General features: G+C 38.9%; 1 long non-coding RNA gene across 1 annotated transcript; it reads left to right on the forward strand.

The window, feature by feature from the left end:
- The first annotated feature begins 711 nt into the window (after positions 1–711).
- Positions 712–7,107, forward strand: LOC147752742 (uncharacterized). Its single transcript, XR_015313264.1, has 4 exons — positions 712–837; positions 4,361–4,440; positions 6,397–6,542; positions 6,724–7,107. It is a non-coding gene; the product is annotated as an uncharacterized LOC147752742 (long non-coding RNA).
- The last annotated feature ends 7,726 nt before the right edge of the window (positions 7,108–14,833 follow it).

A 14,833-nucleotide genomic window follows, 5' to 3' on the forward strand; every position in this document is an offset into this window, starting at 1 on the left:
AAAATCACCGGAATATATTCAGGCCCTCCTCCGTAAATTGAAAGAAAACAGGTAGTCATAATGATGCGATTTAACAAGTTCCCCATGTCAGGAGGAAACAGTATTTTAAAAATCAGGTATCGCATGCTTTAGGCTATGCATACGCTAGTGAAACCATAGCGCTGCCGAGGAACAAGTTAAAGGGCCGCATTCATCTACGTATTTTATAGGTATATACGAGCACGTTCACCTACCTATGTTATATATATATATGAATGTATTATATATGTTCATGGATACTTGTTGAAATTCTACCAGACAGGAAGCAGATAACCCAGTTTAGGTTGTATTCGTTGCTCTTATTGACATTATTAATATTGTCGCTGCTGTAACTTCTATATGCATGCATCACCTATGAAACACCTCCAACAAGCTATCAGCTTGTACTTTTTCGAGACTCGCCTATCATAATCCTTCTATTCTTGTAAACTGTTCTATGCAACACCGTTTCTCTTGGTCGTCTTACTATGGGGATTAGAATACTTGGTACATATCATTCAGTAAAAGCGTCACTATCTATTTCTCTTTATATGTGGTCAACCATCCACAAGACATAGTCAACATTTGAATTTCCCGCCAGTTTTACTAATCGTCGATGGTCGTCGTTAGACTCGATGAAATCCACATAGCGTTTAGAATAACGCGTCGAAAGGAACTTAGGTTAAAGAAACATTAGTCGTTCCGACGATTCAAATGAAAAAGCGGCGAAAATAAACAATCGTTGGCTTCGAAAATTTGAGTTAGTGTTACCAAGCTTCGCTTATACAAGCTAAACGTCGTGTTCTTCCAACCTAATCGGTGTGTATGTGAATGTCCACTATGACGAAAGCCTATTGTGTTATCGTGTGCTTAGGGGATGTTTATGGGCTCACACGTGTATGAGCAACATCACCGACTGTTTCGTCTTGCTAGCTTGTTTCTATCGAGGTACACTTACTGCCATATTATAATTGTTCCTATTATCTACTTCATGGTTATGCAAGCAGCGTTGTACTAAGTTTGTGCAGCTTTGTGATTGTTGGTACTAGACCGGTATAGCACTACTATAGATCAAGCCACAATCTGGCTACAGCTTTGCCGATAAGACGAGGCATTGTTCTTGTTATTTGACTGATAGCAACAAATGATAACGTCCATGTGTGCTTTAGAACAAATACTCGATTTGGCCATTTTTATCGAGAAACATGGTGATATTAGAAAATACGAGACAGTCAACGGCTCATTTCCAAAATCACTTAAAACAACGAGCGGGATCCACGTGGTGCTCCAACGGTAACGTGGTTACCTATTAGAACTAGCCATATTTTAGATGACAACAAGAGTAGGTTTCAGGGAAATGTCAATTGTTGTGTACCAAATGTTGGTAACGTCTGAATTTCTAAGTATACCTAGCGACTACTGCAAATAAGTGTATTCCTAGTAATTTATTAGGTGTTATCCGGGTTTAAGTCACTTCTGTAACATCGGGAGATACAAAGTCTATAATCCTTTTAAAAGATATTTTACAATGTAGAATCCCTCCTAGTTTTCATAATTTGATCAAATTAAGAAAATTGGATGAGTATGGTGACATCTTTATGTTTAAATAAGAGTGCATACAAAAGTTGACGCCAGATCTACATCTCGACGCTAAAAAATGACAAGAATTAGGACGTGTTCTCAGCCGCACCTAGTTTGTGGCGACTATGGATCAGACGCACGCGCCTCGGTATCTCAGCCCCATTGAGCGCCCTAAGCGATTCATCGAATTATGTTCCAGTGTAACATATATATATAGCGTGTATGCCTAGAGCTAGGCGATAATTACGCATTGATCCACAGCTCCAAAACCGACAAGGGTACTCGGACATCAGAGAGAGCATTACAACGGATTACAGAGCTGATTGATGAGATGATTGACAGTCATGAGTGATGTCACATCAACATTGCGAGTGCTGGTCATGCTAAACTAAAACGTCTCTGTGTGAACTCGATAGTGAAACAAAATATGCAGCGTGTGTAAGTAGCGGGAAGAGATGAGAAGATAAATTCAGCGATATCCTCGTGTTTTTAACGTGGGGAAAGCTCGCAGGGAAGTCTTACTCATAGCCGCTCATGCCGTTTTAATTAACTACTTACATTAATTTATCCTAATGATTTTCTTCAGGTTTGATTAATTATACTTTATTTCGTTCAATACATTTTGTTATATATACAGGGTGCTGAACGATTATATTTATAATAGCTCTTCTTTCTGTCACAGGTGTGCAAAATCGTTAGCGTTATATTCCGTATATATATATAGCGTTGATATCGATGGGCTATTGATTGTCAAAAACTACAAACATTTAACCTGTCACTGTGGGTTAGTCTTTGTAAATCTTTTAGTGTTGCTGATTTATCTTGTAAGGTATTCCTAGAAAATATTGGCTATAGTTTATTGGTGTTGATGCCGGGAATCCGGCAGGTTTTTCTATGGGGCCTTTTCGTCCAACCTTTCTGTATCGAGGCATTTTTCATTTAGACGGGAAAGCTTTTTGTCATAACTTTATTCTAACTGGGCTTTTGAATACCCCCGGGGAGAAATAACCTGAGATCAGTGCAATTTATTATCTTACCTATTATATTCCCATCAATAATTTTACGGTTTTCTCTTCACGCATCGTATAAGAGTACATACGTTTTTCTACGAATCTGTATGTCGCCGATTTGAGACTAATATCGACATCAATGTACACCTAGTCAATTTGTCATATAAAAAGCAAACTCATCATTAATAATTCTAATTAACAGTCTTGCAATAGCGTAAGTACAAATCATGTTCATACTTCGCGCCTTCGATTCACTAACAAAACAAATGCTTATTTTTCACCCAAGCTGATTTGAAAATAATCTGTTACGGCTTGTCCTAATAAGGTCTTAGGCACAAGGCAGGAAACTGCTGGTGAAGACGAACGAGCGAATTAGTATAGAGATGAGAGAAGGATCTAGAGAATGAGAGTGGATACGCAAACTAGTTTTTTTTTTCTACATGAATTAAAATCTTTTCCTGTTACGAATAGGAGCCGTTTCATTAATAGAGCAGCTATTTTTGGACGCCTGTTGGGAGTTGTAATAGTATAGTACGAATTCGCTTTGGCATATCGTGGCCATATATCAATCAACAGGTCTAGTTGGCACACTTACTGAAGCGCATTGTAAAAGTGAGGGTGAAGTCTAATACCCCCTTTTTGTATTTGTAGCACCCTATAAAATTACACTTACGCGTAAATGTTAACTAACCTATGTAATCTGATGGTCATTTACCAAGGCGGATCTCTAAAATTAATTTAGTAAATATAATATATGAATATACGATCGAAGTACTACTTGATTGAAACTAAAGTGAAAAATGAACTAGAAATGATAGTCGTCAATGACTCCTATATCTTCCTTGGATTAGAACTGTGGTACGTGCGTCGTCTGAGTACCTTTGAAAGCTGACGGGTGCGTACAATGCGTTTGGTCATGTTAAGGCGTTCTGGCATGGGTACTTCATGTGAAGATGCGCATCTATGAGTATGAGTTAACAGAAAATCCGTTAGACCTTTCCCAGGTCATACAAGAGTAATCAAATTTTGAGTTGAATTAGTATCATTGGCATCGTAGGCAAATCGAGGCAGACAAACTACGACAATTCCAGTAAATTCAACTGTCGATAGCTCTTTTTGTCTCTGAGATTATAATAAGCCGTCAGTGAGCTGCCGGCAGCGAATTCTCATCAATCCAATGTTTACGATTCTAATAAAGGACAAGCATAGTAGAATTTTACAAGGTCATTGTCATGTCTCACATCAATTGCAATAAACGCATCTTGCTCACCTGAAATATTTAAAAAAAAAAAAAGTTTGACAGTGAGCTCTTTGGGTCCCATCAAACCGAGATGCCATCGTAATCTTTCGGTGTATACACCGCCCCTCCTGCTAACATCTGAAATGGCACAATCTCATAGTTGAAAGACTGCCAAATAGAGCAAAATCTATAAATTCCCGTAAGTTCGATCCTGCTGTTTGTCGATGTCAAACGCAGTGTGAAATGTGTGTTCATCAATATCACCGCATAGTCTCTTCCTTAATTGAAATGAGTAAATAACAGGTTTTACAGTGTCAGCCTATCAGCAATAATCAGCTTTTCAATATAACTGTGCGTATTTCTTATCGTCTGCTATATCGTCCCTTTTGACGATTTCATTCTCTTAATTATCTTCCTAGTCCTTCATCTCATGAGCTCCCGTTACCCCCGTCTTTTCTTTCGGACGACCAGTTTAAAACTGAAATGTATGCCTATTTCTCTTCATTTCAAGAATCGTCAACGGCCCTGGTGATTTGATCTACTGGAAGCAATCTCTTTGAGATTTTTCGTTTACCACCTGTTTTGCAATTGGTACGTTTTAGCAGATTGCGGCATTCATACAGTAATCTTATCTCAATGTATCTGGCTTACGGTTATGTTAGATTTTATGTATGTTTATATTAGATATAAAGTCACAATAGAGAATCTCTATAAAAGGCAACTCCCTTTCGCCGTATCTTTCCCTCTACGTATAAATGTTCATCTACCTAATACATACATACAGGACCTTCCTGCTAGTCAAGTGTACTTTTCTCTACTTGAAAGTTTCTGCTGGTTCCCCTATTACTAGTTAAGATTTATCGCGTAAAGCGCGTGCTGGGTCGTGAAAGACTGTCTAAAGATACGCTGCTCGTAGCGGATCCCTGAAAACACGTTCATCTACTCAACTGTGATTCTCACGCACTAAATTATGTGAGCACTTTGGAATACATGAAAAGCATAAGTGTTAATAGGGAAAAAAATTTCGCCAATTGAAGATGCACTTTCCTTAATATAACCTTTATTCCTTAATATAACCTTTAACAATAAAGTAAAGAAGAATAATAAATAGATAGCACAGGCATTGTATAGGGTGGATATAGCGAAAACTGACGGATCATAAAGACCGAAATCGACTCCACAATGAATAGTTCCGGAATGCTTTGTGTGATTCCACAAGAATCTTAGCTATACATATGTCCAACAAGTAGTTAAATCGCAGGTGCAACTCATGGCTAGTTGATTTAACAAAGGAAATCATAAATTAGTCACGTTCAGTAACGCGTTGAGCTCACCTTTAGACCTAGTTGTTGTTCCTACAGTCGTTCTAAATGGATTAGGTCCGTCCCTCTTTTTTGCTAATGCTGTGAGGCTGCAGCAGCAGGTAGTGCGGCGCCAGGCCGCCGGCGCGCCTCTATTATAGCCATAAAATGCGATAAAACGTATAAAATCGCTTGAAGCGATTAGCACCTCACTCTGTGCGTCATCAGGTAAGATGCAGAAACGACTTCTCCCCTCTTCCGGTAAACATGTTCTCGATGGTATCTTGGTGATATTACGTTTCTATACTCAAACTTGGTAGTATTAATAATGTAGTAATGACAATGATAATGATGATGACAGTACGAAGTAGGACACTTATCGATTGCTGATTCATTTTTTTTAACAGTTAAATGTATTAATTGAAACCATCCTTCAACGTATGGTAAATATGTCATTTTATTGCCGATAGTAATATGTCAAAATTTTAAAATAACTAGTGATGGCAAGTCGTCTAAAAAATGGCTTTGTAAGTTGATCATAACATGTCCAGTTACCGGATGTTAAAAAGCGAATTTACAGAACTTCAATAAAACAACTTAGCTATTTAGTTTATATTTACCGTCGCAGGGCGGGAATAAGAAAAGTTACAATAAGTGCTCAAGAGTTCCCGTGACGGGATATACCGGAGCTATGATGCTTGCATTAAAGATACGAGCTTTCGATGTGGTCGGTTAGTAACAAAGCGTAAAAAAACGCAAACGCTATTATTTTCAATAGGATTTACCCAGTTTCAAGTAACAAGGTTCATATATTGCTATCAACACGAAAGAAGGTCTCTCGGTGTACGATACTCACTTTGGGACGTGTCACTTTGATAGATTCCCCATTTTGCTGATTCTTTCATGGCGTCTGTTACAAATCTGGAGGTTGCTCACTTTTTTCAAGAAGGAAGAAATGAAATATCGACAAGTTGGCTCGGAGCAGTAATTCTTTTTTAAATTTTCGGGGTGTCGATGAAGTAGTTCAATCGATTTTGCTATGGACGACCTAGTCTAGGGTGTCTGGTGACCTTTCTGCGTCACCAGCTGAACGAATGCTACACCTTCAATTTCCTATCCTTATTAAGAAAGTAAAAAGTTAGCATTACATTAAACCTACAGGCTTTTTATTTTCACTGATAAAACAAAAATACCAATTAGTAAATAATAGGCAGTTTCTCAACTTAACTTTGCATGAAATCTTTAGAGAAAGCTTCCGGGATGTTGAATGAAACCACGGATGCACCATATCTTCATGAGGCGCATAGCGGTGGGGTGGTCGCAGAGTCAGTTGTTGCGGAGCTGGATGGTTGGTTCTGATGAAAATGAAGAAACACGAAGAAAAATAAGAGAGTAAGTGCAGAATCAGCGGAGCGACACGTTACTTCCTCTAATGAATTTCGTTTTGGATTTTTATTCTTAATCAAAGCTAAATGTGCCTCGCTGTTCCATTACCAGTCAAACGCAATTGTTGATGTTAGTCATGTAAACTCATTAAAACCCACCGGCATGAAAGCCAATCCTGATGTTGCAGATAAAGTCAACGCTGTTCTGCATATGGAACGTGGACCCAGAACGCCCGGGCGTCACTCACATTGGTACTTCGTATTACCCATATTTAGTGGGTCTCTGTAGAAATATTGCTACACAATTCGCTTGTTCAGCACATGAAGACGATTGTTCCCCTCAATACTGACTAATTATCATCTTGATAAAAATTCCTTGGGGACGTACAGCTGAAAGTAGCGAATTCGCCAGAGATCATTTAGGCAAGAAAAGCAGCAGCCAAGATAGTTTCACAATGTAGTTTGTTTACCGAACCCCGAGGTTCCGGTTTTCGCTTACTGTCAACGTTCTATCCGCCATGACATTAAAATCTGTCTGCCTATACACAAACACGTGTAAAGTACTTTCATGCCTGCTCCATAGCTCATCCTAATAATACTGGATGACACTAAAAACAACGAGAAATAACTTACTCTCATAGCCGTATTGCTAATTTTTTTTAATGAAAAAACCGTTATGATTGATGTGAGAAGGGTGATGCGTTTGAAGTATGTACATCAGGATATTACATGTTATTATCGAAATTAAGTTTACCACCAAACTCTGGTCCTAATTCGAGGGATCATACAGCAACGATCGGCGGATCTAAATTTCATTTCTCGAAAAAAAGGAGCAGATGACAAAGAAGTAGTGCCACGAGGGAGAAAAGGAGAATATGAAGGGCGAACCATAAGGCAGTTATGCCGTAGCGATCTCTGTGGCAAGGGACACTGCCGAATTCTTGGTAACGAGAGGAGATCGCACCTAATTTATGTGGCGTCTGCATAACTTAAATTTGTTGCCACGCTTGACCTAGGCATTGAAACTAACTGTGAATCACATACGTACAGCTCTGATCGGGCAGCTCTCTGATGTCATCGTATGTGGTGCTCTCTGCTGTTCAGGGTTGTCGAAAGAATATAGAAGTACCGCAAAAAGATGTGCCTAAGTGTTCCGAACAATGAAGCGCGAAATTGTAAATTTTATGATAAAATTTCGATCTAGTGAATGGATTTCCGTGACACAGGCATTACTTGTAGAAGGACATCGTTTATGCGAGCATTTAGAAAAAAGAATGAGTGGGAGATGCAAAGATCGAGAATTAACGAGACTTGTCGCAGTTGGTACCAGCAGAGAACGGCTCAGACACGAACAGAGGCCGGCCGCGGGGTGAAATAGGATAACTTGCGTGCTATCCTAAGGCCAAGCAAGGAAGAAGAGACAGAAAGAGGCTACAGGAGCGAGATACATGCAGCAGGCAAAAACGTATTATCAGAGGACAGGACAGTGGAGGCCTGATATAGAAAAAGAGACACAGTGGGTCCGTAGAGAAATAAGAGGGGGTTAACTGGCTAAATGGCCTTTGATAGTGGCTGTGGGTAAGGGCCGAGGATCGGTAAAGCTGAACGTTATCCATCGCATGCTAAAGCGCTGCATCAATCTTATTATTATGACTTTACTTCGGGGCGATTAAACTAAGCGAAGGAAGAGGCAAAAACATTGGAGAACTGCACAAACGTTCCATGCGAAAAATATTTAACGGGATTAGGTAGCCCTAGATATACTTGTTAAATGAGAAGATCAAACGGAAAGAGAGCAGGAGAGACCTGGAATTGTTCGTAGACAGGTAAGTAATTTATCTTTGTGCCATAGTTGATCTCTTCAGCATGGTTAAGCGCGTTATGTACTGGCGTAAACAAATGTCCTTTTCATGCTTTTACTGATGCCTTGATGAGCTTGCCCTTAGTACCGATGTAACAAATATACTCAGCGGTCGACACTTCCTGTAGATTTCACTACAGTACCTAGCTAACAGCAAACATTTTTGTGCTATCATACAGTGTCAGTGTGCTGTAGGACGAGATCCAATCAATTGACTGACTCAAGTTTAGCACTCAAGGATAACTGAACTGCGGACAAACATACCTTGTAAATCATAGTCAGTTCTAATTGTAATTAATCGATCCTTATCAGTTAATTAGTTAATCCTTATTAATCAGTTAGTAAAAAAGAGAAGAATACAATTGGTCGTGAACTAGACTAGTCAGTCATCAAACGTTGCTTATAACCCCCTGGCGGCAGTGTTTTCAAATCTACATATGATATTAGGATTAGCCTTTTTATGAGATATTTGGGAAGTCACAATGTATTGGGAAAAAGCAGTGTAAGTCCTGCCGGTATTATTTTTAGAAAGTGATATATGACTTAGGTATCAAACGTAAGAACCTCAGGGTTGGTAAAACTGTAGACTGTATACCGTAATAGTACCTACTCCTGCCGATTGGTCAATAAATAGATGTTATTTTTAAGATCGGCAACTTCAATATCTTTCACATAGTTGCGTAACATCTTGTACGTTAGTGTTAAACAGTACATACCGCTAAGGCTATATATCATTTGGGCAATCGCCATACACAATTGGGCTGTTCAGAGCTTCGTAACTTGCGTGGACGATTTAGCAAGAACCAGTCCTAAACGAGTTTGTTACATTTTAGCTGTTTGGCAACTCTGGGTGCTTGCTTCTCACGTAGAAGCGACAAGGTTGATGTTGGCTCAGATATAGTAAACCCAGTTAGCGATACCGGGGTCCTCCCCGGGCTAAGTATTCGCCCTGCTTTCCTTTTCTTAATTGTATAATGAACGCCGTCTGTTGACGGATCAAAGGATCCCTAGTCGAGTGGTAAGAATCTTAAATGCGCAGCATAATTAATTATATCACAGAACGAAAAAGCTTCTAATTAAGGAAAAACACCGCTCATTGCAAGCCACTGTCTATTTATTCAAATTGCGGGCCTTGACAAAATCGCAGAGACTGCTTGCTTGCAACTTGAATAAGGCGAACGGCCGAGGCAGTAGTAGTCGCACTTTCAACGCTTCGTGGAGTCTAATCCTACACAACGTAGATGCACGTCGTACTGTTCGCTGCGCCGGCAGCTTCTGTCTGTGCTTCTTCCTTCTTTCTCCCGTTTGCCCCCTGCTTTCCCGTTTACTTCCTTTCATCCAGCTCTTCCACTCTGTTTCTTCTGACCCAAATCTCTCTTTTTTTATTTTTTCCCTTTCTTTTCCTTTTTCCCATGATTTCTGTTTCTCGCCCTCTCGGCCGTCTTTCTTTCTCAATCACTTGTTCGTTTTTTGTTGCCCCCATTCTCACGCCCTCTCTTGTCTGCCTCCTCTGCCATTGCCCTCTTTGGTTGCAGTACGAACCACAGGATGTTGATAATGACGAAGTCGGCGTGCTTGTTCAGTGGTGACGTGGCTACCTACCAGCATTATGCAGGACCTCATGTGATATATATACATATGTTGGGATCGGTAGTAGATACAGTATCCGTATTGTGGGATAGGAGTAGCCGTCTAATGTCGTAATGGCGAACGGCTGTTCTTAACATAAAGCTCGGCGCACCTCGGTGGTAGTAGAGCTTTTAATTAGATTACCATGTAGGCTTCGTAGTGTGTATGTATACATGTAAAAACTAGTGGCGGTAGCAAGCTTGTTACTTTTAAACGTGCATCCCAGACTTCTAGTGTAATAATTTCTGATAAGCGTAGTTAAAGCAGCCGAATTCCATAGCTTGAGCACATGAATGAAACATAGGAAAAAGGCCAGCCTTTCGTGGAAATTTTGTAGGTCACGAAAACTTTAGCAGTACGCCATGACTACTAGTAAAAAGATTACGAACTACTGACTAGGAAAAGTTTACGATAAGAACATAGATAAAGTAAGCTTAGATGTACATTAAGACTTAGGGCAATGACATATGCAAATTGGGCTTTCTGTCTACCGGCGACAATATTTATCTTATTCGAAAAAAAAATAGCTATTTTTACTCACTAATTAAAAAATTTCGTTTGTGTTGCTCTTAATGGTCTTATTCGATCTACTACAAGGGAAGTCCACAAGCAACAATCCAAGCGCCGTTCTGAAGTTCATAACTTGCGATGCCGATCAGAGATTGACGGTAGCAATTATTCGTGAAAATATTTTCATCGAAAATGTCAGGATCCGATGTTTATAAATGAAAAAATACGAATGATCGATCATGACAAACATTTTCAGGATGTAATTACTTGGAATAGATTACGAATAAATAGAGAACTATTTGGCGGTGTTATCAAACGTATGAACATGTAGAAGGAGTACAAACACAATATTGTAGGAAGATTCTTTCTTTCACAAAGATAGTAGATCTACTGTCTTTCTGCATTTCCCCGCAATATTATATTTATACCTCTGCTATATTTTAATGGATCCAATAACGTCATAAAATTATTTTTCTATATATATATATATTTACTTGATATTGCAATGAGTAGTTTTTTTAGTATTCAAGGTATAGCACAGGACTCGACGAAGACGGAACGGCATATTGCAACTTTACGCCAACCTTGTGGGATGGACGAAATCGTGTACGGTATATAAATACTGTTCGACTATCGCCTTAACACCGATAGAACTTTTAACCTGTACAGTAAATTAAACTGTTAGTTTTCTCAAATCTGCAGGTAGCTTGTTGGCTCGCCTTTTATACTATTCGCAAATTGCAAGTCCGGAACGAGGAAGACTTCGGCAATTGCAGCGTTAGCTTGCGAATTATGGAAAACCCCCCTTGGAACGCCTGTAGGCCCAAGTGGCAACTAGTACAATAAGGGAAGCGATTCAGGGTACGAGCTCCCTGAATTTCAATGGGAGTTCAAGTACCCATACCTCAAAAGGGAGAAGCAGCGCGGAGACTATTCCATGCCTATAATAATAGATGATTTAATTTGTAATCTTATGGTTAGTAGCAAGTCAGTACGAGTCGGTTTAATAAGATTTCACATATTTTTTTCTTTTACAAAACCTTATCGTGAAAGTGAATAGCTGAATCTCGACTAGTCTGATACATTTAAACTATCGGAGGGCTCTTGTAATAACGGAAAACAAAAAAAAAAAAAAAAAAAACGGAACTAAGCCTGCTATCACAACATCAACGAAATAGACAATTGACTGTTAGGCTACTAAGTGGACTAAATTGCCCGGCAATCATCAGCGGACCGATTCCGTTGCCGTGTAATCTTGTGCAGGGCACGTAAAATAACGTTTATATCTATTTGAATATTGCTTGTTTACATGTTCCGTTGCCGGCGTGGACGGGACGAACGAGGAACCCGAAATACAGTAGGAGTACAGACGTTTGTTTGTGTGCAATAGGATTTAATCCATTTGACGTCTAACATTAAGCGATCCGTTGACCTTCCACAAATTACTGCATATTTGAACAGGTCATTAAGACGGAAATACCTATATATATAGGTAATTGCTCATCTAAATGAAGCAACCGAACTATTCGATAATAGTAAAAGAGTATTCATTGTTAATCGGTTTCTCGGTTTTCTGTATAACGAAATACTACTGATGCAATGGACTATAATAGCAGCTACCTGCATGACAATGGTAGTAGTTCGTCGTACGTAAGCTTTTTGATACGTACGGCTACCTTAGGGGGCTTCGTCCCTGCACCATACACTGCTGCCTCGTCCAGAATGTGCCTCGGATTTATGTAGTAACGCTGTGGAGGATGCATCGCTTTTTCCTCTTGCATGCAGCATAAGAGGGGTTTTTGTAGCACCCATTACATCTTAAAGGCTTCGCACGGCACAGGGGATCTTGGCAGGTGTATAATACAAACTGTGCTAATATCATAAACTTGTCGCTCATAGCCATTAGAGGCATCCAAGACTCAGACTCTCGTGCTTTAATGCAAAAAAGGTTCTAAAACATAGCATGTGTACACGTTTCTTACGCGTTCAAGTTATAGTTGTGAAGGTTTATGGAATTTTACAAGGGCTACTGGAATGAACTTCGGTTGTTGCAAAAGAGTCTTGTATGTACATAGTGTTCGAAGCACAAAGGTGAACGAAAATTTAGTCGCCCTAGAACCGTGCTTTATTTAGATAACAAAAAGGAAAACGTACGGGATAAAAATGCGCTAATTTTTTCCTATGGTTCGAAGAATCACTGCGGAGCATCCTTTTTGTAGCGATCTCTACTTTCTCTCGAAGCGTATACATGTCTTCTATCATCAGACGAACGTTGGAAAAATGGCAGTTCCTTCTGTAAAAAAGTAGCCTTCAGATATTGACGATTTACACTCGGGTAACGTACTATTCTTTTTGCTTTCGAAGACATTTGATGAAGATGACATTGATCTTTTGATTTCCGGCGTCACTGGCGAGCGCCAGCCTTCTGAGAAACATACAATCTTTTGTAAATTATACAAAACGCAGTTAATCATAGAATCGTAGCACTTCTGTCACAAAAACAACAAAGGCAAATTCAGTTAAATCACTATGGATTTACAAAAAAATCATTGGATGCTGCACATGAATTAAGCGATCGTAAGCGATGTACTCATCTCTCCTTCTTTTTTTTTTTTAGTCAATTATGCACTGCTCCTAGTCGCGTATAGACTTTTGAAAACATACGCCTTGAAAGCTTAAGAACAATGAAAAAAAGATTTTTTGTCATTATGAACAGCCCCAAGCATAGACCTTATACATTTATCAGCCAAAAGATCAGGGATGGAGCCCGATGACTCAAGGACGCTACCTGATAATATACACGATCATTTCTCAAATTAATTCTCATATTAGGTACAACAGCAGCAAAATTAATTTCTTGGGAAAATTTGGAAAAACTACATTTTAGCCATAAATAAATAAAAACAAATAGCTCATAATCGGTGAAATAATAAAGCACATCAATTAATTTATGAGGTGTTTTTTTTTTGGGGGGGGGGGGGGTCAGTTTCACTCTTTCAAGAGCAATACCGCTAATTTGATTGATTTGCAAAATAGTTGGTCAAACCTACATCTGCTTTATATTGTGTAATTGGGTGAATACTTCATCCCACAAAAAATACAGAAGAGTCCCGTTTTATTTTTCCCGCATATAGCGTAAACTTAATTTGGATAAGAATAAAGTTTGAAAGTAGTTCGGTTTTTCGAACTTATTTTTTCTTTAATTAGAAGGGATCCAGGTAGCTCATGATGAATGCAATCTTAATCGTGGCAGTTCATATTCTTTAATATAAATAAATGCGAATGCCTTTTCTACGAAGAAAATTTATATAATAAATTTTCTATATAATAAATATCTATTCAAATATATGAAGGGACAAAATGCTATTTTGGATAGTTTGTGGATGGTTGATGAAGTAGGAACCATCTCGGTTTTGATACGATTCACGTTTTGCTTAAACTAAATTAATATTTTATCAATGAAGGAAATCACTGTAGAGGGGCACAGGACCTCAGACTAACGCCGCATGATTAACTCTACATATACAAATACTGTGAAATTTGTGTGAACTTACATTTTACAGTTAGCTTATTAAACTTGTTCCTTCAAGAAAAGATACATGTTGTAAGTTGGATTAAAGTGGCAAAGTTACTCAAGCACTCTTCTAGGAACGTGGCTTTCGCATTGTAGTGCTTGAGCAATTCCCGATAAATGTTACTGCATGTATTTTTCCTTGTTATTCTATGACTGCAATGTAAGGCAGACACGTACGCAGAGTAAATCATCGAGGAGAAATGATAATTGTAGCCAAACGAGTGCAGCACCGTAAGAGAAATAATACAATAGGACTGCAGGCTTAGCATAACAAGAATCAAAAATTAGAACACGGTGAAAGTATGAATATCGAAGAGGCAGGACTGTTAGAACATTAGTATAAAAGGACGGCTAACGGATTAACTGAATAAGGCATATAATGACATATCTGCAGCATATATGATATAGCCGTGTTCTTTTACACAGATTCATGAGAAGGTCGTAAGGGCTGAGGTTAGGGCCTATGATTCAATAGGGTTTCCGCGAAAATTTTTCTAGTAACAAAATAATACCCGAATGTTTATATGGTAGTAATTAGTTACCAATTAGAAAAGCTCTCATATTCAATTGCCGTATATACTCTTACACCTAAAGGTCAGTTTTCAGGCTCAAAGTGTCTTTCTAGAAGGCTAAATCTTGGCATGATGGTTCCTTGACGCCAGTCGATGGATCACAACGAAGTGGGTCAAAGCGTAATTGCGTATCTCTCTCTATACATGGAACG

Source organism: Varroa jacobsoni, unplaced genomic scaffold (genome assembly GCF_002532875.2).
Source record: "Varroa jacobsoni isolate VJ856 unplaced genomic scaffold, vjacob_1.0 scaffold_1033, whole genome shotgun sequence".
In the NCBI taxonomy this organism is placed as follows: domain Eukaryota; kingdom Metazoa; phylum Arthropoda; class Arachnida; order Mesostigmata; family Varroidae; genus Varroa; species Varroa jacobsoni.